A 24,306-nucleotide genomic window follows, 5' to 3' on the forward strand; every position below is an offset into this window, starting at 1 on the left:
TTCGATAACTGACTGCAATAGTACAACGACGAGTGAGAAGGGTGGAGAGGGGTGAATGGGAGTGAGAGGTGAGAATAATGCTGCAGGGCGAGGGAGGTGACTATCACAGGTAGACCAAGTGTGGGAGAAGAAGGAAGAACTAGGCCGAAGTGGGATATGGGATCCCAGCTGAGCAGGCAGGGTGGAGTGTAGTGTACAGGTGTATGTGGCCATCCCATTGCTCCCTCCTTCTCTGTGGCTTCCCTACTCTTCTCACCCAGGCGCTGCGCTACGCTGCGCTGAGTTGAGCGTTGAGGTGGTGCCGAGTGCCGAGGCCCAGTGCTAGCTCATTGCCGCGATAAACGTGGAGCCCGCAACACAGACACGTGTTTCTTTTGTGAGCAGCTTATCTTGGCCAGCATGTCCGCGTTCAGCCGGTTCTGAGTGATGTTTACCGCGATGTCAGTGCTCATCAAACCACCTACAGTCAAGAAGAAAAAGTTCTCCGTCGCCGCCACCAAATAACAGTGACAGTTTACGATTGTGATTAGCCCTACGATACAAGATCTTTATCGGAAATTATTTTGATTGGAGCTGAACTATCGATAGAAGAGAGTTGTGACAGTGGAATTTTTTACTTCGTCGTCGTGTCAACTATTGGATAACTGAGGAAATCAAGGTTAGTTGATTAGTTTTCTCATTTTAAACCCAAGTTTATTCAAATATTAAATTTCTTCTATATATGCTGTAATGTCATGGCAAGACTGCTTTATTCCAATTGTGATACAAAATCTAGAATCCAGTTGAGAGTACTAAAGTGACGTACCGTCCGTTATTCCTTCTAGATCACCTATATTTTTCGTATTGTATCCATGCACAGTCTAGAATGATCTCAAATAGAGAAATACTGGAATTATAGGCTACATTCCTTCTAGTTTACATTTCGAGTGAAACAGGAGTGAGATTCGAATGTAATGCATTTGGTGCAAGGTTTACATTGATTGTCAATTGACACATGCACACTTTGAAGGGTTGATCAGTGAGGAAGAGATGAACTAGGATTCAATCCACCTTAACATTCAGAACTTGAACTCATAGTGAATTTGCCATTTCTAATGAGTACTATAACCTTTAAGCTACTATTTATATATGTATGTATATACTAATAACTAGTATGTAATTTCAGTGTGTGTAATTTATATTCTTTGATTTGCTGAAGAGTGTTAATAAATTCAATTACAATAGTTTTAATTATAATATGTACAAAACATGAGAACATACAATCAACTTGAAAGAACTCACTCTCCACTCACAGACTCAAGTCTTTGTAGAGAGTATTCACTATTAAATGTTTAAATAAATTTTATAAATTTGTATTATGTTCTTGTGAATAAAAAGCTATATGATTTGATTTGAAATAGTAGTCCATGAACAGCACTACTTGGAAAAATATCAAGATTTTTGAAAAAATATCAAATAACTTTAAACTAACGAAAAATAAAGATAATAATAGTTTCAAACAATGATTGGGCCTATAACCTGCAGAAACGAGAAACTCCATACTCATCACATGCATTCAATTAGGTATTCATAAATAGCTCTTCGATAAAAAATGTGATCATCCCACAAAATTTTGATCAAGACTTCAGAATCCTTTGAATCAGATACTCGTATTTGATAATCTTAATCGGGTTTCTAACTCAAAACTCTACAATAACACAAGCACGTTCTATGTATTGTCGTAAACTTTTTTAAATAATATAGTATTGAAACATCAATTTCGAATTCGCTTTCCGTCATTCGAAGTCTTAAATCAATATAACTCATTATATATTTTATAATTTCAAAATTGATGAAAGAGCTTCAAGAGATTATTCAGTTGGGCCTACAATATTTTTTAAGATTGAAACATATTCAAAGATCAGAAAATGAACTCAATTGCCAGTGGCTACGATATCTGTGCTGAATAATGTAATCAGGTTATATAACTTCAATAAATATAACTTCAATACTCAATGAATAGAACTCTTTAAAATTTATCTTTATCAAGATTTTCTCAGTGGCCCTTGAACATTTGATATTTCTATTCAATACATTCAATACATATTCCACAATGTAAAATTTGCATGTCATATACTCATAGATGACCTGTATTTCTTCTATTGGTTTTGGATACAATGAATTGGTGCTGAATTAGTTTTTGCCAATTCAAAAATGACAAGTGAGAACTTGTTCGAACCAAGTTTGAACAGGGAAATCACACTTTTTCAAACATTGTGTCCATCAATCAAATCAGTACTAACATAATTTCGATAATAGTTTTCCTCATTCGATAATTCATGTGCATGAATAAATTCACTTGAGAGTATTGAATGACATGGCACTTTTCGGCTGGGACAAACATTGAACAGCCTCTCCATAAATCGAATGAGTTTTTATGGATTCATTCAATATATTTGTTAGTTATCATACCAAGGATGATACCATCTTGCGAATGACATGACAAATTCCATCCAAACAGCTCAGAACAATAAGCAATAACTATTCCAATAATCGTAACATTGAAATTGAGTTTTGCATAAATGAAGCTTAACAAGAAATGTTGAATATGACAGAAGTAAATACAATACTAATAAAAGGAAGTTGATTATCAAAGAGTGACTAGGCATCGAATTGAGTAATGAGAAGAGTTATTATTGTGTAGTGTGTACAGGGTTGTCGTACTCTCTTTGGGTTGCTGAGCATAGATAGCTTCACTGTAGGCTACTTTACATGATATCTCCTCAACTCTTCCGATCAGTACGGAAGGATTCGTTGAAATATCAAGCAACCATTCATTCATTTGCTCACCTGTTTGAATTCGAGCTTTTTATCACATATTTCTTGGTTATACAGTATTTTCTAATAATCTATAAATGGACAGAAATTTCATCATGAATTAATAAACAATTCAAACAAAAATATAACATTTTATTAAGGATAGTTCGAGTACAAACATGTTTCTAGTTCACGGAACATCCAATTCCTTGTCTACTCCACCCCCGAATTCAAAAGTGTACCTTTCTCGTACTGATTTACATTTTGCTAACTTGATAAATTGGAAAATTTACATTCCCAGCAAGATGCTAGAGTCTTCTAACTGTTATCAATAAGTAGATGATCCAACATAGTTGTATTCTGAAAAAATGTCTCATTTACTACTGACTAGTTTGGAGACCATGCGCAATTACTAAGTTGGAGCTCTCAAAATTCAATCCTAATTATAATTCATATCACATATAAATTAGAAATCACAATAAATAAAAGAGAAAAACTGTTTCCCAACCCGAGATCATTTCGACTTTCAACAAAAATGTATCACACAAGTATGATGTGCTAAGAGCTTTCAGTGGTGGAAACTTGAAAGTATGGACTACAATGGAGAAGCATTGTAACATCGTAGTAGCATCATTAGCGTAGAAGTAAATTATAATTGTTACTATTCGAAAGGAGAGTATATCAATGCAATTTTTCGCAATGGCACTACTGCAGTGCATGTTAAGTAGTGAAAGATTACAATTTCGGACATGAATTTGATTACCATTCTATTACCTTCTGGCATGTGCTCCTTCATCTTATTCCCATAAAATATCATAGAATTATGTGGACTCATAATGACATCATCAGCAAAATGTATACGTTTATTCATAATATTATGCAACTAGCATTATTTTCACATATCTCTCATATCAAATTGACAGTCTCACATTCGAAGAAATTATTCCCCCTATATGTTGTTTTTGCGCAGAAAACACGGCAGTGGATACTGGATACATGCTAATTGACGTGCAGGGGAAATCTTGGCCAGTTGATATAGTACTGATGCAGTAATTATTGATGTATCGAATGGAATACAGAGAAGCCACTAGATTTGAATAATTAGAATTTGTTTTTGTTACTGCTTTGCTATTGGCTGAGAAATGAGTGGAAAGTGAGTATCGGCTTGTACTCCTTGACACCAGACACTTGTTGTAGTCTCCCTGCACCCCCCCCCATACCACTATCCCCTCATGTTTGATATGTTTCACCCTTTGACCACCTGCGAAATCCAGCCAGGACTTCCAACATCGATTTAACGACCTCTCGACCACTAGACAAATGCTTCAAGAACCAAGCGACTTATCAACCACCTACTCAGCTCGGCTCAGTGATTTAGAATAGTTGTATGGCATTATCCAGCAGAAACATGCTTTCATTACTCACTGATATTACATCAAGCCAACGTTGAAGCCTGATGTAGTACATTAAATTTATTTATGTATTCTGTGATGTCATGGCGAGATTTTTTATCATTTCAATAGTCGAGATAATAGAGTGGACATGAATATTTAAATTGGTATAGTAATTGATTTTGAGCGTAATGCACAATAATTAGCTACTATGAATAGAATGAATTGTTTGGGAAATTGCGTCGAGCTTGAGATGAACCTTATGAAGTAATATATTCCATTATAGACGAAAATTACTGAGCATGATCAATGAGAGGTGGCTGGAGGTTGATACTTCAACTAATCATTTTTAGGCGTGAAAAATATTATAGAAATTCCTTTTTTTGCAAATTATTATCTCCTAGCTCATAATCATGTAATAAAGTATTAATAAACCCCTTAGATGGTTGGGGATTTTGTTGGCTGTCCTATCTTTGAAAATGTAGTATCCATAAAATATTTGGGTGTTATTGTTGATGAAAGCTTCAGATGGAATCATCACATGAATTTTATCAATAAAAAATTAAAATTCATTAACTATAAATTTTATAAAATCAATAGAATATTGGATAGAGAGCAAATAAAAACAGTCTATTATGCTTTAGTTGGGTCCATTTTAAGATATGGGATTGCAGTATGGGGAGGAACTTATGACACACACCTGAATAATCTATTTATAACACAAAAGGCTGTAATTAAAACCATACTCCGCAAACCCAGAGACTATCCCACCCAGCAAGTCTTCAGGGATTTCCATGTTATGACCTTAAGACAAATATATCTGAAAATATTAATAAAATACATAAATAATTATAAAGATAACTTTGAAGAGGCTGATAGGCCGACATACTCACTCAGACCAAATAGTACAAGGAAATTCAAAATTTTTCATAGTAGTCTAAGTTTGTTGTGTAGACAGCTTATGCACATTAGCACAAAATTCATCAATTTAGTACCGCCTTTATTTCTGACACATAAAAGGAATGGTCTAAACGAATGGATTTGTATGATTTTTTTCATGAATTGAGTTTCATTTGAATTGACATTTTCATTGAATAGCCTAGCAAGTACATAATCATCTTGATCTCTTCTTTCTCTTGTATTTTTCTCTCATTCATGTTCTCCTTCTTTCTTATTTCATTTTTTTTTCTACTCCGGTTTGTTTCATTTGTATAAATCAGATCAACTAAATCAATAAATATACTATTAGGGTTAGAATAAAGACTCCCACCAGCGAGCAAGTTTTACTTTTGCTGGTGGTGCCATGGCGAATATTGTTTTGTTAAAAAAAATGTATTCTTATTCATAATAATCACTTGTTAAGAATTTTTAACGAAATTGTATTTTGTTTTTTATGGCAATAAATTTTGATTTGATTTTTGATTTTCAATACGAATGAATAATTTTTATAAATTAATATATTCGATCATGTAATTGTAATTATACACATCCCTGTAATTATTAATATTTTCAATGAAGATAAGAATGTAGAGTAAATATTGATAGAACTTTTCCATATTGAAGAGACTTGAGATTTTGTCAATATTTCACTTCATTTCAGTAGAAATTATCATTTCACAGGATCATGCTTTCCTGTGAACTTTCATGTAACTTATAACTGATGATGCGAAAGCATGCTCCTGTAGAATAATAATTTTTATCGAAATAGAGAGGAATTTTGACAAAATCTAAAGACCTCTTCAATTTTATTGAATGATTTGAAATCGCGGTCTAGAGTTAGATTATTTAGGAAGAGTATTCCAGATGCGGAGATATACAGTGCACACATGAAATGCCATGCAACGCTATCTATGCTCTTCACTCCTAACTAAAACTCTTTGACTTCACGTTCAGGCTTCACTCCCTTCTCTCTTCACCCTCTCGACCATTGAAGCCCACAGACGCATCGAGAATAGACAACAGAGGGCACTTTCTCATATGATTGACAAAGATAATAAGCAACCAAATACAATATTATAATTTATACTATCAACAACGCAATACCATGTCACTTGTGATTTGGTGACTGAGTCATACATTTGCCATTATTTTCTACTAAGGTGAGGGTTCTTAATGGATTTTACATTTCCCACCGATATATTGGAACCCATATTATATTGTCAGTTATGCTCTCCACACTACGTCCATACAATAGATGAATCAAGTGACTCACCTAATCGGACAAAACAATTTTGGAATCGCTACTCCAACTGCCTACATACCTTTTGTCTTTCAGCATGACATTAATTTGAGTATAAAGTGTCGTTTCTCAGCCATCCACAACTGCCTCGATTATCTGTCATCCAACCTATATTATCTCGTAATTACTATCATTACAGTATTTTGAACATATTGTTATGAAATTCAGTACCTACATAAAGTAGAACACAAATGGAGTGATAAGTTATGTTGAATGACTTTTTTAATAATGTATTATCTCACAGTTGAAAATAGACATGATCTCATACACCACCTGCGCTGTACCGACATCTTTTAGAGAATCAAACTGTCGGAAAGCGAGAAAAGTGTGTAAACTTATTGAGAATTTTAAGTAATCTTAGAACAATAGGCATTCGCCATTCCCAAAAAAACAATTCTATTCAGATCTACCTGAAGTCATTTCTCGTTTTCACTTTTATCACTTCGGGTGGATAACTTACAGCCCATTAGGAAAGACTATCATGATATTTGAATCAGATTGGGTACCTAACAATTACATTATTATCAAGATCAATATAAAACTTGTGAATAAGTGATTATTTCTTGAGCATCTCTTTAAAATAAAAGTAAGATCTCTTCCATTTATCGTATTTTGAATTGTTATAGATGTAACATAATGAATTCTCACTGAGCTCTCAAGTATTCTATCATAAGGAACCATGTAATAATTGCAACCATTCTTCCTTGTGTGATTCTATGGATTTTCACATTAAATAATAATTGTAGACTATATATAATAATACAACATACAAGTAGTTCAACTTCGAACTTGGCGCTTATAATTTTGTAGTATTCCCCAGTATTTCCACGAAGGTATTCTTGCATTTTTTTCATAGCTCATAAGATTCTATAAATGTTGGTTACACATGTAAGAAATCACTGCTTTTACTTTTACAACCATCTATTACAGTTAATTCTAATATTTTTGAAGCAGACCAATATTTTAGATAAGTACTCTCCCATCTCGACAGTAGTTTCTGTAGTCTTCTCTCAAATAACAATAATAATTATTCTAAGAGATTGTAAAACATAAAGCTCGTAATGTTACGTATGGCGTTATTTTTATTTTGATGCAGTAGTCAATTAGATGAGAGAATTGGACAATATTTCGAACCGCACAATACGTGAATGTTCTGTAGAGGGAAAGACAGAATAAGAATGATGAAAAAGTGACCATGCTGTGAGCGAAATGTAGGACATTTGTTGGGCAATGATGTACATCACTCACCTGACTGGTGTTTATGGTGTACACTATGTGTACTCTACTCTCTACTGCATTGTGTCCCACACTTTGGCATCGCGTGTCGCAATAAGATCTACCTCATCTACGCTCTTCTCTCTTTTCAACTACTTCCATTTCTCTCCTTGATCCTCTTGCTGTTCATCTTCCGGAACGCATCTACATCCTCACAAAAATTTCATCTCCCTTCTTCTGTTGTGTCGAAAGGAAATAAGTTACAATTTCGAAATTTGCACTGTGGAAACTGTTGATTGCTTCTAGGCCAAGTGGAGTTTCACCTCATCTATTCACCCACGCATACCTATTTTAATGTTGAAATCATATGAAGGTGAATCTCCTTCTGAATATTCTCGACTCTTATAATTTCTGTTAACTTATTTATTCATGTAATCAATCAGTATCAATATTCAGAGAAACGTGAATTATATATTTGTTAGAGCAGAATGTTCCAACAAATGTTGAATAGAAGATGAAGTTATATGTATTGCAATTACATTGTTGATGAGAATTCGTATTAAAAAAGTATTGGAATATAATATTTTCTCATAATGATACAATCACCCTTTAATTTTGATTTAGTTTATGAAAATAATAATGTGTGTTACACACGAGTATGAAGAGACACCGACAAATATTTGGAAACTATACGAGAGAAAATTAAAACTATCAACTTGATTGAAAAAATGAACGAGACTCCTCTATAAATTGTAAATTATCACATCAGATAAATGAAGGGACATCCAAGCTCATAACGGCTTTAATGACACTTTAGTTTAGAGTAGAGGTTTTGAAATTTTGAATCTTTGATAATAGAGAATAATCCTAGAAATCCTAATATAGAGTTATATAATGATAATTATATCTATAATATGAAATGTGGAATGTAGAATATAGAATGACATAATAACAATAATCCTATTCTAGAAACATTTTAACCACTGAGCTATAATAACCGAATACATGTAATATGTGAGTAGATACAACAATGAGCTCAATTTCGAGTGTGAGATATTCCATACCACTATACTTGCAGTACGGTATAATTCATCAAACAAAACTCAATTTAACTTTCATGCAGTTATTGTTGATTGGTGCTAAAGCCGTGACTCTCCCGTTAACGAACCCTTTATGGTATATGGTCAAGTAATAGTATTAAGAAAAATCTTGAAGTAGATTCCAAGTATCTTCAACTCATTCTACTAAAATTGAACCGTGCTTTTGTTGAATTATCCATTTCAATGGGATAAGGGGATAGGTGAGGAAATAGGATAGGTGATGGTCATTTGTTGTTTAGTTCCTTATTGAGGCGCTTGAGATCATTTAGTTTAGGTATGAAAGCGACCTACCAGCTAATTTACTTGACACTTCCAACAAAGTATTCAAATGAGAAACATTATGAATTAAGTTATTACAAATTATTAACGCTGTCCGTTATTTCTCACGTTTGGAATATTATGAGGAATAAGTGAACCGTTGTATTACCTTAATGCTCACTTCGCCTAGTCTAGCAATAAAATTTGGCACACCTAATTGACGGCAATGATCGCGCTATGTGAGTTGCTGCTTAAACTGTCTGCTTTGTCCGTACAACATAGCAGGTGATCCTATGTAGGCTCATGTTATCTCATTACATAGAATATTATCGTTTCAAGTTTATACTTCACATTATCATCCGTTTCTTGAATATGTTTTCCAATTGTGGTATCTAAATGATACAGATCAGCTACCTTCACTGTTCCTCTTACTTGTGTTTCTGTATAGGATTGATAAGTTGAGGATCACCCAAAAATTGTGTGAATGGAAAATCAGCAATTAAAAATACTTCACACCTTCGTTAAGTGAAAATTATGATTTGAGCTATCCTTTTCGATTGGACTTAGCCTAAGAAGCTTGCACCTTTCAAACCCACCATAAACGCACCATATCTCTAGGATGCTCCCTTGAATATTTTTCAGATTGTAGATCTTATATTGCGAGACATCGTACTCGTTAATAAAAAGTCTAGTTGGAGAAACGATTAAATACGTACTTACTATACGTACTTATAATGTACAACAGACAGTAAAGTGGTTTTTGATAAATAATTGGACCCCCTTCTATTGAATGACTCAAGATCAACAGGAAGTATATTTTTCAGTTTCCTTCATCTATGTATCAATAAATATTTAGATTAAACAATAATTTGATATCGTTTAATGATACATGTCAGTGTATTGTGAATTACTTCACGGTGGATCTACTAGCAGTTTTATCTAAATAGAATATTGTAGAATCAATCAGGACCATCCATCAGATGTGTCTCACATACTACTCCTACAGCAACCTTCAATTACCTATTCTGAAATCAGGCGGTTTTTTACTTATCTTTTGAAAGTTAGCGTCGCTATTAACATAGACCTACACCTGAAATACGGCTCTTAGTGTAGTGTTCATGGCTAATTCAGTGGTCATTGTAAATTTGGGCTGTTATCTTTAAATATCTTTGAATTTATCTTCAAATAAACTTGAACGAATTCTATCATGCGGCTGTACATGACAATGTAAGTGGGAGGCGTTTGATGTGATACAAAAAAGAGGGAAATTGTTCTACGGTGCTTACCAAGAACACAAGTTCCGAGTTTACCCAACTCTATCGTGGTAGGTCAATAAGAGAATTTTTTGTAATGAAAGTGATCGAGGAAAATTGATAGTTGTAAGTAAATCAGTAGCTTAGCATGGACTTTGAAATGGGGGGGGAGGGTTGACAAAAAATGTTGGGCCCCCTATGGACTTCATCTAGAGGAATTTGATGAGGGATATGGTGTTATCTTTGATTTTTGAGCCTCTTTTCCGGGCTCATATGGGTGTTGTAGCCTGGAAACCCCCCCTTCGCTAAGCCAATGCAGTAAATCACTTTGAGATTCTAATCAACGTCATAACTTGGATAGAAACATACTCAAGCACCAACATTCATGACCACAGTTGCTACTTCTTGATTGTTTTTCGCATTACGTGGAACTGGTGACCTATGAACTGTGTTAAGTGAGAGAAAAGAATTATTGGTGTGAATGAGCCGGAGAAACGAATCTTTAATGACAGATTAGTAACTGCAGGATTGCATGGAAACGAAATTATGCAAGTGCTGGATAAGGAGAGCAGGCAGCTAGGCCTATAACGGAACTCTTGCAGAAATGAATGATAGGTCCTTGAAAGGACCAAGGACGTTGCTGCTGCTGCTGCTGCTGCTCTGGAGGCACGAGCCGTGGTTCCTTGGAAACTGGAACACGCGCAAGCACTAACGCCCGCCCGCAAACACATACACACTCTGGTCTTGAATCACGGACCATAAATATTAGCACATTACTAAACTACGGACGTAGTAAAAGAGGAAATGGAAATGATTAGTTCATGATACGGAAAATGTAGATTTTATTCTGTTTCCTCACAAGGACCTCTTAGGCTTCATACGCTTCATTGGAAGAGGAATGACAATAAATAATAAATTTCACTTGACTCTTCATAAAGCTTTGATTTAAACTTAATAAATCAGATAAACAGTCTCATTGCTTGGTGTAGCTCACATCTATTAATAGTTCATGAAAACCCCAATTTTCACTCTGAATTTTTTAGTGAATTAAAATTGTTAACTTTCTGAATTAATTATTCTTGTTGCTACTACAGTAACTATATTACTTCATTTATATAGTATCTTATTATTTAGTAATATAGTTACTGTAGTAGCTACTTACTTTGACTTAACTATCATACGGGAAGGTAGCAGGTTACAAGCTGCAGTATTTTCAATAAAACGCTCTACTGATTCATCGTTTTTGAAGAGTGCGATGTTGATTCCGGTTATACCATAATCTATATTTTGACTGTTATTGTCAATTTCCGAGAACCATTGAACATGCTTCTAGTAAATCAATGATATATATGTGACCAATTCCATCTATAAATTATTAATAATTCTACTAATTTATTCTAGATTTTCATATTCTCCAATGATATTATTCAATTGAAAATGATTCAGAATAACACCTACTCGATTTCATTATTTATCTTCATTTTAGTGTTAAGTAAAGTAAATTCGTATGGCTTTTGTTGGTGGGGAGTCCCTTGCGGGAAGGTCCCACTGCCTGAATATGTAATTTAAGCCGTCAATGGGCCTTACGACTGTCATACTTCAGCCGGGACCGACAATTTAACGTGACCATCCAATAACACGGGAGTGATCTGGTTAAAAAACTTTTGGTAATGAGAGGGTTTGAACCCGGGATCTCTATGCTGCTACGCAAGCACTCTATCTATATTTTAGTGTTTTGGAACTGTTTTTCGCCTTCAATCGATTTGATAGGCAATCACTACATAATGATAAGGAAAAAGTGATCCGATTCTTGAAATACTTGGATATTCTTTGCCTCCCAGAGGAAAAACTTTGTCTATAAATGAATGAAAATTTGAAACTCTTGAGGTTCTGTCTGAGGTACATTATTCAAATCATGTCTATTTTGTACAAATATCATATCCTGACATATATTTTTATATAATCCAATCCACTGAATTTCAAAACTAGCTTTAACAACAGCGATGATTGCTCGAATGGTATCAGTGAATCGGTGCAGCCTTGAGTTTCAAAACAGAAATGAAAGGAAATAACGTAAATGTAATCCCAATTATATCAATAACCACGGTGAATTGGTTCATCGCTGAGAGAAAAAACAGATTAGAGAATTATAATATCATGTGATTATCGTGTAACTTATTCTGCTGAAGCTCCTTCAAAGAAGAGTATCACACAAATTATGCCTCTAATTCATGCTATTATACATTTTGCTGTAAGATGCTTGGATCATAGCACTGTCGCTATCATGGCCGTACTGTACAGTATACAATAAATGGATCATCATAGAAAAATGCAAGGAAACAAATCCACAGCCTCCATTCCTCGAAGAGATTGTAGCTACTCACTGTGTTCTACAGAATGGAACCTTGGGAATTATCGAGAAGTCTATAATTGTAACTGACGTTGATTCAAATATTCATTTTTGATCAGATCAAAATAATTTCACTCACATTCTGATTGCAATTGGCTTCATTACGTGCAATCTTTCCGGAGTTGTATCGCCATTAATTATGATATAGTTGATTATAGTAGAGCGTGAACTATTACTTCCAGTTCAGAGAAAAAACTCGAAGGAATTTCCAATTACTGCATCTTGAAGTATAGTAGTCACGTCATAAGCTAAATATATGTGGGTGAGAAACGTGATGGAGACACCTCAGTATTTTACATGCACAATTAAAAAACTTCATACTTTTATATCCACCATGAATCATCATAATCTGCTTCATTGATCAAGAGATTATTTACGACTAAGTTTGTATAATAACTTCTTCATACAGTTCAAGAGCTTATAAAGTTAAGAACTTGAAACCACCAACCGATGAAAGGAGTGAGTTACAATTAAAGTGGTTTTCCTGTGTTTTTAGAAACCTGGCCACTCAAACCATAACACAAATCATAAATGAACAAGTATTAATACACCTTAATGTGAGCCTTAGCTTAACATTCTCATACTTCTACATGAAAAACGCCAACAGTACGATTATTGACTTATTCGGAGCTGCTATCAATATTTACGCATGAAGAATAAGAATACTGCAGCTGTTTGTAGTTAACTATCCGTATTCGAGAAGCGATATGGCTCTTTAGACCAAGAAGAAATGAAAAAGTATTGGGAGAAAATATTTATAAACTGGAAATCAGAAATATCTTAAGGATTAGTTTCTATTTACATTTCATATCAAGTTGTTAGGAATTTTGGATGAGTGTCATTCATTCAATCCGAACTCCACTTTCAATTCTATTCTAGAATCATTACGAAATCGGGAAGATGAAAACTAGAGTGAGAACCTAAAAAATGGTGGAATATGGATGGTAGTTGAGTGGGCAAGAATCAAACTATAGGGGTTTCCGATGACTCGGACTTGATACGTGATTTACTGCTTAGGAATGTGGATGGAAGGAAGTTGGAGATGGAGCGAGTCCTCGTTCTCACAGACGCAGACGATTATGACTGACTGACTGCCGAACCTGGATCACTTGCATCTGTGAACACGAATCACCTGTACTAAATGCTTGGACTAGAGTTCAAAAACGATATCAGTACACCTTCGGGCCAAAGACTCACCTTTCACTTTCAATGCGAATCGAAACAAAAAAATAGAACAAGCTCAGAATCTCACGCTTCTTATGTGTGGAAATGAGCTCGGAAATACTCGGAGTTGATCTGGTTGGCGGTGGAGCTGTGCGCGTCCAGTTTTGAAGGCTGAATAGATCTTAATTCGTCTGTTATTTATATCTATCAAATGCCCGTCGACACAGCGTTCGGTACGGTATACGAAAACGTTGGTGAAATATTAAGTGCTGAGAGAACAGAACCCACATTTCGATACCTCGTAAACATATCGAGATTAGAGCGTGTGTTCGTATCTAACTAGGTCCGTCTCCTCCACCCATCTACTACAACACTGGCGTGTGTGTGTGTGTGTGTGTGTGTGTGTGTGTGTGTGAGTTTACTTGCACCTCAAGAGGTCCAGCACGATCGAGGCGTTCAAATCACGCAACAGCAATCCAGCTGTTGGCCCTTGCTAGGCCCAAATTGATAGAAACATAAAAAACTATTCCACCCACATAAATATCATTATTGAGATTTTAATAATAAGCCTTACCTGAAATAATTATTATTGACCAGTACAGAACATCGGTTCTTGTGTCATGACGAGGTTTTTTATGTGAGGTACAGTTACATTATTAAAGAGAGAAAATATGTTTTCTACCTTGTTAAGAGTTCTTATAATATACTCTCTATCGTACTTGTTTCCTCATTTGTTATTCAATTGGAATTATTGATAATTATTATTATATTATATTGATAATTATTATTATAACTCACACGATCATAATATTGCTTCCAAAAGGATCTCCATAAAACGGTATCAATTTCCTGCTGTAAAATCCAGAAAATCAATATTTTGATAAAAAAAAACAAAAATCTATTGTCATAATGAATTATTTTCCATTGGTCACCAAATATAATCGTACATTTCTATGGCTACAGTATATCCATCTATACATGTATCATGAAACTCAACTTATACAAGTTTATGCAAGCTTAAATAAATATGTACTGTTATATAATCGGTTTATTATGTAGATGGAACAATTTTTGAAATGTGTATATACTCTTTGCAATTTATATTGTGAAATATTGAGAACGCAAGCTATGAGGAACAGCTATGAGTATACTTGTTTTATGGTCTCTTATGTAGGTCTGCATATATGTCAATGTACGCCACCATACTTTGTAGACGGCTTCTACACCCAAGAAATGCCATTGTTGTCTATTAACAATCGTCATATTGGGGAGAGTTGCCCGTTGAATATTATTGTTCCTTGTGTAATCAATCATTGCACTGCGACAGGTGGGTTCTCATCGTTAATTTGTTTTACGCCAAGAATCAGAATGCTCACCACAGAGTTGGTTCCACCTTCTGACAAGGAAATGCATATAATAGTACCGTACGTCATAAACCGAAGTCATCGTACACATGGTTCCGGAATATTACAGCCTATTCCACAGACTCTATTCCCAATTCAAAAATGTTGTAAAGTGTGGAATAATAATTGTCGTTTGTATGCACAACTTTCAGGAATTTATTCCATAGAGATTTTGAAGTCACACTTCAAATTTCATCATCACATTCATCATTTTTCAAATGATTTTATTGTTACATTCATCAAAGAGCAATACATGAAGAATCTAGTATGTGATCGTTCTTTTCAGATGGATCAATCATAAGATATGAAAAAATTAATGTAACCAACTGAATCTTCCGTAATGGAATCAACGAAAGTGAACAAAGGGGAAATAATGCCTAGGTGTGCCCATCTTTATTTCGCTTTATATTTTTTCCTCTAAAGCAAAACAAATAATGTTAAAATAAGTTGATTTTCATTTTGATGTTGATAGTATTTTTTATTTTGTATTTTTAGCCGGTACAATGTTTTGTAATAATATTATGTTGTGCGAAATAAATTAATTTTTGAATTTGAAATTTGAAATAATAAATCTAATTTCTCCCACAGGGCCACAGTTGATAATAAATGAGAATATCTAACAACGATGTCATTATTAGTTTGTGGATTAGTTTCACTCCTATTCAACTTTGAAAAATGTTATTCCATCACCAATAAACTGATCACTCATGTAAAGCAATAGTCTTTTTGGACTTTAGGGTACTCCCAAACAGAATATTGGTCCGAAATAGAATATGTCTATAAACAGAATATGCCTGAACCTGAAATCCAATCATTCATTGGGATAAGTGGTAAACGATCAACGAAAAATAATTGATCAGTCTTCCCACTCTGAATCCTGATCTTATTTAGTGCTGGTCGATCATGGGAACTGCCGATCTGAATAACTCGCACACAAATATAGAAATTAGAATATTTGAGATGTTTGACGCTTGAGGCGTGGGTGGATTCAATTTCTGTGACTGCCCAGTAATGAGTCAGGAGCTGATGTGTATGGTGTAATGCACGTATTGAGAGTAGTAGACAGTACAGTACTTCTATATAAATCAGGTCATCAACGCGTGTGAACACAAACTAGTGTATGGCTTAGCGCAGCGCAAAGGTCGAGGGGTTACCCGCTCACGCTTACTCCTATCTCAAAAGTGATATGAACGGTGCATTTTAATTATCTGCCCATTCACGATCACTATCAATCATAATCGTATCGATATTTCCAGCAACAACTTCTTCCAAATGATAAGTATAACATTTTTTGACATGGGTTATAATTGTCTCGTGATGGCTTTTTGATTGTTTCCGACATTTTCCTACACCCCGCAGGGAAACTGAGCTTGAATCTCAGGAGAACTTTAATCTCATTGGATCTCGATTGAAAAGATTCAGATATGTTACGTCAATGTTACCTTATTATGCTTTCAGAATTAGTTCTGATCTGAAGTGTAAGAGAGAAATATTATCTATTGTCACGTTATTTCTTTCAATAACGGGTTGCCCTGCTTGGCTGCAGTCGATAGAGCATGAGTAATAAATTATATAACCCTTGTTGTGGTTCTTAGAATATAAATTATACCAAATTCTTACTGGCTCGCCCAGGAGCTCTCGCAATTCTCTGCTCTTGCCGGTTACTGACGTCGGCTGCTCCAACAGTTCACAATTTATGTGACTGATTTGTCGAAATTCGCAAGTATAGATGCGAGAATTTGCACTGCTACAACTTAAAGCTAAAAATTTAATACTCTTCTGGTCGTATTTAATGATACTGGATAATTTATATAAATCTTTGGAACGTATTATTTCCAAAGATTTGACGATCAACGCTGTATATCGCTGTCTTAACCAACTTATTCGGTGAAGAATATAGTCGGATGGTAATCTTATTAATACTTCAATACTGGTAACTCGATAGATAAAAATGAGATTGGTCATGCATGGAAGTAGGGAAACAAATAAAGGAAGACAAAAATCTCAAATATATCTTCTTTCCAAAATAATAAAAATAATCAATTGATAAATTATAAATCTCAAATATAATAATCTGTATATATCTCAGTATATTTCTCAGGGCTTAAGGTTCGGCCTCTGGTGGAATTAGATAAATCAATTTATCCGGTGAACATGAGCTACATTTATATCTTTATAATTTGCTAATAAAATTAATGATTGAGTGAGCATATATATATTACAACATTAAATTTAAATATTCCTTTCATCTGTGCATCTTTAGACATATAAATCTGATATAATTCTTTACTAATAAAATATGCTCTTTGTACTTTCTAAGACTTGCACAAGTTTTTATATTAATTTCGATATTTATAACCTTTCGACGAGCTAGCTTTTTATATTTTTATTTCACTCGAAGCACTGAGGGCGCCCCAAATTCATATATTTCGATAATTTTCACTCACGTGCTGAAATTCCCAAGATGATGGTGGCGATCCGAATTTCCTGTCGTCCTGGATTTTCTGGTGGCTGAAGTCGTCTTCTCCCAGGGAATAAATAAATATCTAAATGACTTACGCTTTAACACAGCATCACTAAGTCTTATAAAAATTAATTAATGAATTTAAACTTTAAGTCTTTCAAACGTACAATTTAACAAAAGGGACTTGTGCTCTATAAAATTTGGTGGCGTTCCATGGCAGTGTCTGGCAAGCAAGTGGGCTCTGTTCTACCCCTATTTTCTAAGATCATACTTCCGACTTCCAAATTTGCATATATTTAAATATTCAGTTACTACGCCATTAAAAAGATCAAATAGTCCATGCCAATCTGCTAAGTTATTACCTATATCTTAGGTATTATATTTTATAATTACTTGGATTACATCCGATACATAAACTGAGTAGTGATAACTTATAAAATCTTATCATTTATATAAATATCTATGGTTAAATTTGAATCGGCTCGTTATTGCCGTCCATCAACTACTGTAATTCGATTGTTTCATAAATGTATCCATGCGCCCACGGAGTATACATACTTCCTTAATATTTTTATTTATTTTATGTGTTTTGTACATGCTCATTACAAATAATAATTTTTTTAAACTTTTTTAGTTGTTTTTCCATTTACAACAAGTTTCCATGTGGTTACCAAATCCTCTAGTTGAATACTATTTGTTTATAACAGAAATTTGCCAAGGTGTCTGGCTAGATTTCAAATTACACGGCTTGATCGATTATTAGGTTGCCGACCAGTAGGTATTATAGCCTAACCTCAAAATTCCAATATTTTATATAATATAATAAATAGCAAATAAAAATTCTTTTCTATTTGGCTGTTCTAAAAGTAGCCATGATACCCGTTATTATCTAATCTTTCACTTTTTGCTATCGCACCCGGCGATAAAAGAGCAGCTGTTTGCTCGAGACCTATAAAATCCTCTCATTTAGCGATTTTGCTTGCTTATCCAAATTTAATTATTACACTATACACATACAGGAATTTATTTAAGTTGGAGTTCTACTTGATCTAGATACATTTAAATATTGGTCGTTTTCTTCAACACAAATATTTTGTGAACACAAAATATATATATATATATATATATATATATATAAGTAGTCTTCAAAGTAATTAATATAAGTATATATTATATTAATATAATTAATATAATATTAATATAAGTAGTCTTAAAAAATTATTGTTTCCAGTCGTCTATATTTCTAAAGAGTCTTCATATTATAGGTATAGACTTTTCTCTTTCAATAGTAAATTCAATTACACTTCGGGTTAATCTTCAAAGTAAGGATTCCTCTATGATTCTCATCTTCAATTTTCTTGAGTAGGAAATATTTATATTCATATCATCAAATATTGGCAACTACATAGTTGTTGCAATCCTCGAAATTCCAGTGTAAATGGATCATTAGTTCATCTTACCCACAGTCTGTTGCTCAATATCATTTGAAAATCGATTATTGTACAGGTTGTGTAATTGTTCAATAACAGCTCTATAAACGTAAAAATTTCAAGATATTCAAATGAGTAAAGTGTTAAGCCGTGTCCACACTGAACAAATGTTCTACAAACATGTTTGTTGAAAAAGTTTGGGCAAATTCTATTATGTTTGACAAACAATGTTTGCCGTGGCCAGTGTGGACGCGTCACCAAACAAAATATTTGTAGTGGGAAGAACAGGTTTTATGTTTCACAGCTGTTTTACAGCTGTGAACGCTGAAAATGTTAGGAGATACAGTAATTTTTTGTTTGACAAACAATGATTGTCCAAACTTTTTAAAATGTTTGTCCCTGAGCTCCTCAACAAACATGTTTGCCGAACAGGTATGTCGAACATTTGTTCAGTGAAGACACGGCTTAACAAGTGAATAGGAAGAGAACAATATATAGATGAGTTCACCAGGGAATGTTTGGATCAATTGAGGTAAAACCGTAGTCCTACCCCAAGAACTCACATCAGAATATCTCACCATCTCACCAAGCTGTGATACCCTTTCCTTTCATCTATTAAATCGCTCCAGTTTTTTGTGAGTCTTGAAGAGCACGATGTGAACGAAGGTGCATGATAAGTGGCATGAGTACCGAGCCGAGGCACTCTCATACATATACGTGGAGAGTGGTGTGGGGGTGGTAGGTGGGTGAGGAAGGGGAGAGATGGTTTGAGATGGTCAGAGCATGAGAGATCTGTTGCTCTGTACTGGGCAGATCGTGTGCTGGAAAATAATAGGACAGCCAGTAATGGCTGGAGCGTGAGTTCACACGAGAGTGGACCGATTCTGGTCCAAGCCCAATAAATTGATTTCTCGGGGTATATCGCGCATAGAGTAGTTCATTATAATTCGATACTCTTCCACAACTGAAAGAGTATAACGTCTGGGAGAAAAAATTATTTATACTTATTGCCTGGTCGCATTAACATTATTCCACCTCCCTCTCCTTATTGCTTCGTTCGTTTTACTTTTTATTATTATTTTTCTACGGAGATTTCTTCTTTCCCGAGAAAGGTATCTTGGATTTTATGTGACCTTCACGAGTACGGTTTGCATATTCCTGTTAGGGCACTACCAGTTTCTTTCGGTTGTTTACGTTGTTGCGAGTTCGGGGCTATGTACACAAGATATACGACTCGATGATCTCGGCACGTCTCTCATTTTTATTTTCTCCACTTTCTTCCTTCCTTTTCTGCTCATCCTTCACTCAACTCCAAAATTTCTCTCCAACTTTGCTCAGCTGCTTCTTTATCAAGAGTTCAGTTGATAAATTAGTTGGCCCCACTATCATGAATTACTTTTATGTCTACACTAAAAGTACTAGCTTCTTCCTTACCTCTCCCATTCCTCTCGTCAATTTTTCTTTGCACTCTCTTCCCACCCCCAGTTCTCAACATTCATTCTACAAAGAAATAGACCACAGCTATGAACATAAATAAATATCTCTCTCGCTCTCTTGTAGTTTATGGTTTCCACTTACGTTACCAGTTTGTGTATAATCGACAAAAATACACATTCTGCACTGAATTATTATCTCTATATTGAACCAGTGTTACGATTTTAGGATTTCTAGTGGTTTATGTCTGTATTGAACTGGAGAGAGGACAGCTCACCTGAAAATCGCACCAATTACTGAACACATTGTACTTCAGTTCGTGATCTCTTCCACCTCTAATCATTGTTTTTATATCCCACTTCCTAGCATGACAAATTTAATAATGCCTTGTATAGCGTTTCATACATTTTCTTCTCTCCTATATCATCAAGAAAGAAGAATAAGTTGAGTCCATAAATGAAGGACTAACTCATTTGTGAAATTCCTTTTCAATCATCATACCTGATTCAAATTGTTTTTCCAGCAGATTCTTCATTATCTCTATTTATGAATATATTTTTGTATTTAAAAATTAATAATTATCTTAAAACTCGAGGAAGATTCACTAGAGTACCGTAGTAAAATTTTGAATTATTATTTTGAGTACAGAAATAGATGAACACGTTTCTCATCCTAGGACATTGGATTGTATTGTTAAGGTTGAATCGGTAGAGGTCTACAATAATAATAGCTACATAAACTTTCGTCAAATACATGTGTATTAGTCCAATTATAGTTTCGATTTCAATGGCACAAACACTTCCTACATGGTGCTAAAAACAAAATACGCAACATTGGAGTCAATTAAAATTAGAACCGTGTGAATCGTAGCTACAAGCGATGAATGGCTGTTAGCGTGTCTGTGTCATAGTTGCAAGTGGAGTGTAAACACCGCACGAGTGGGAAGCGTAGAAATGATCGATAGAGTTAATTAATTGAAATAATGTGGTCCAAGGTTTCAATTAATGAGCTCAGCCAGTCGAACCGAATAACACACTGAAGAAAATGAAACAAAGCACTGACATTGAGTGTGGCTCCAAGCTTCTCTCGCCTGGGATTCATCTATTGGGCGGGACGGGACGTCTATTGTTTCATGTCGATGCTTAATGCAAGTGAGCTACACCTCTGTAAGACGCCACCCTGCTCCACACACCCAGATTGAAACAGCTACTCAACGGGATTAGTTCAGCTCAACAAGCAGCTATCAATCACACCTCCAATACCAAATAACTGAGCTAGTTGGTTACCATTCATAGGCTTACTGGTGCTTGGTGCTTTATTCGATGTCTTTTTCCTCTATCGATGAAGAAATCTGTTTTCTCATTCACCAGTCATGTTTGTTATATAATTCTTACGGGAAGTACGTTCTAAGAATTTCATTTAAAAAGCTGCATGAGTTAAACCTCTGCCGATTTATTAGGAAGATATCACCGAAAATGTGGCACATTTCAATACAATATCACAGAGGAAACCTTTTTCAATACAGAAACATCATTAATTTAAGATAACAATTTTTTTCCTAATTGTGAATGTTGATAAATTGTTTGCAAGTAATTTGATAGTGTCGGTAATCTGATCTTATTTTTCCAGGTAAGGAACTTCAGTGAAGAGTTTCATCTCCATCTAGAATAGAAGAAACACGGTTGACATTTAGAAATTCACCGAGGAGGTCTTTGAATAATTTCAAAGCACAAACAAGTTATCTACAATGGTACGTTGAATCTGACTTAGGAATTTATCTATGCCATTCACATAAAAAACAAGAGTTTTGAAAATACGTCATTTTTATTTGATAGTTGCGAAATTCTCGAAGTGATTGTCCATCACTTCCAAGATATCAGTCATTCTTCGCGACTTTGTCAGCTCATCATCACTCTGCCTGTTTATGGGATATTTATCAGAATTGACTTTTCTCTGACAATAATGTAGTTTTCAACATCGAAAAGCGGTCAAACGTTTCGAATCGATGTTCAGATCATTGAAGTGTGATTTTGAAGAGTGGAATTGCATCATTGGAATCTTGTAAGATATGCAGATAACCGAAAATTTGGACGTTCCAAGGAGGAACGATTCAATTTATATTCAAAAAAGCTGAATCAAACTGGGATTCCGTGTAAATTACGATAGACAAGGCAAGCTATGCAGATAAGCAGAGGAGTATTTCACACTACTGGCCCAGGTCTCTTCTTATTCTTTATCAAACACTGAATAGGTTCTACCATAATGAATGCTTCTTCAGGAGTTGTGATTATTGTTTTCCGTATTCAGTTAAGTTGCTGTTCCTTGAATATGTTGCCTACAACTCTGCCTTTGGCTAGCTGCATTCTCTAAGCCCTCATTTTCTTTCTTATTCTAAGCCCTTCTTCGAACTAGCTGCTGGAATACTTTATCCAAGCCCATAGAAGCCAAATCCCAATTTATCACTCTAGGTAGTTATTTTGTTGTGAGTAGCTTCTTTGCAAGCAATCTATCCAGAACAATAATTCAAATTATGTTAATAGGCTAAATTATTGGTTGTACATTTCGAAAAAAATCAAGGTTCATTAGTTTAAAGAGGAACATAAGTCTTGTAATAATAGGTTGTAGCTTACTCTGAATTTCAAACATGATAGATAAGAAAACTCCAGGAAATTGGGGTTGTGTGATCATTTGATTGCCGATAAATGTTTGGTAATGTAATATTCTTATAAGAAATATTTATTTAATAATTTTTCTATTTATTCATCTATTACATTCCACAATCACAATATCAAATTGATTGGGAGAGAATCAGCAGGATAAACCCAAAACTGTTTAGACTATAAATATGCACATTTTCAATTTATTTTGGCACGAAAAATTCTCATCAAATGTAGGCCTACTTTAATTGACTGCTTATGAAAAGATAATGGTGAGAGTAATTCCTCCACAATTAGCAGATCAAATCAAGTTTTATTCATTGATTAAAAAAACATCATATTTAAAAAAAATAAAAGAAGTAAATGCTATTTCCATAAGGTAATTTCAATAATAATAACACGTATTGTGAGCTCCGCTATATTTATTTCAATAGTCATCTTTGTAATACTACATCTTTCAGGGTTGAATCAGTCAGTTTAATTGTGTTTTTTATACAGCAGGTCTCCCTGCACACGCGGCGCATGATATGCACCTCCAGCTATTTATTTTATATGACTTTCCTTTCTCGCCCTATTGTACTTCTTTGTACTTTTTATGTGTCCTTACTGTGATCTTGAGGCAGAATGACTTTAGTAGATTATCTCGATAATCACAGTCAGGAAGGTGGTCTCACCTTGATAATTAATTAGTAATAACGTTTCCATTGAGCGTAAATATGTAATTGATTGTTCTAGAGCGCCTAAGATATTCGTAGATGAACAGTGTTGACATAGCAAGTCATCATTGCCAGGTAATTGGCATTCGAACAATTCATGATCAAGAAGACAATCCATTCGAACAGAACGATTAAATCAAGCGGTTGCTTGCCTCTATTATCACAGGTATTATTAGGTCTTCCGCCTCTGCTTAACGTCACATTGCACTGTCAACTTGACACCGCAACAGATAAAACCAACAACATACATTCAAGAAGACAACATGAGAACTAGCTACAATCTGTCTGAAATTATAAAAATTTCATTGAAGAGAACTTAAAATAATGGACACTAAGTTGAACAATTTTTTGATTGTGTACTGATGATACAGAACTT

At 34.6% G+C, this 24,306-nt stretch overlaps 1 protein-coding gene across 1 annotated transcript in view; it reads left to right on the forward strand.

The window, feature by feature from the left end:
- Positions 1-272: 272 nt before the first annotated feature.
- Positions 273-24,306, forward strand: part of LOC111049665 (knirps-related protein) — a 56,736-nt gene continuing 32,702 nt past the window's right edge. Inside the window, exon 1 of the mRNA XM_022335800.2 lies at positions 273-658. The gene's annotated coding sequence lies outside the window, so the exon portion shown is untranslated. The remainder of the gene's footprint in view (positions 659-24,306) is intronic.

The sequence above is a fragment of the Nilaparvata lugens genome, chromosome 5, assembly GCF_014356525.2.
Source record: "Nilaparvata lugens isolate BPH chromosome 5, ASM1435652v1, whole genome shotgun sequence".
Lineage (NCBI taxonomy): Eukaryota > Metazoa > Arthropoda > Insecta > Hemiptera > Delphacidae > Nilaparvata > Nilaparvata lugens.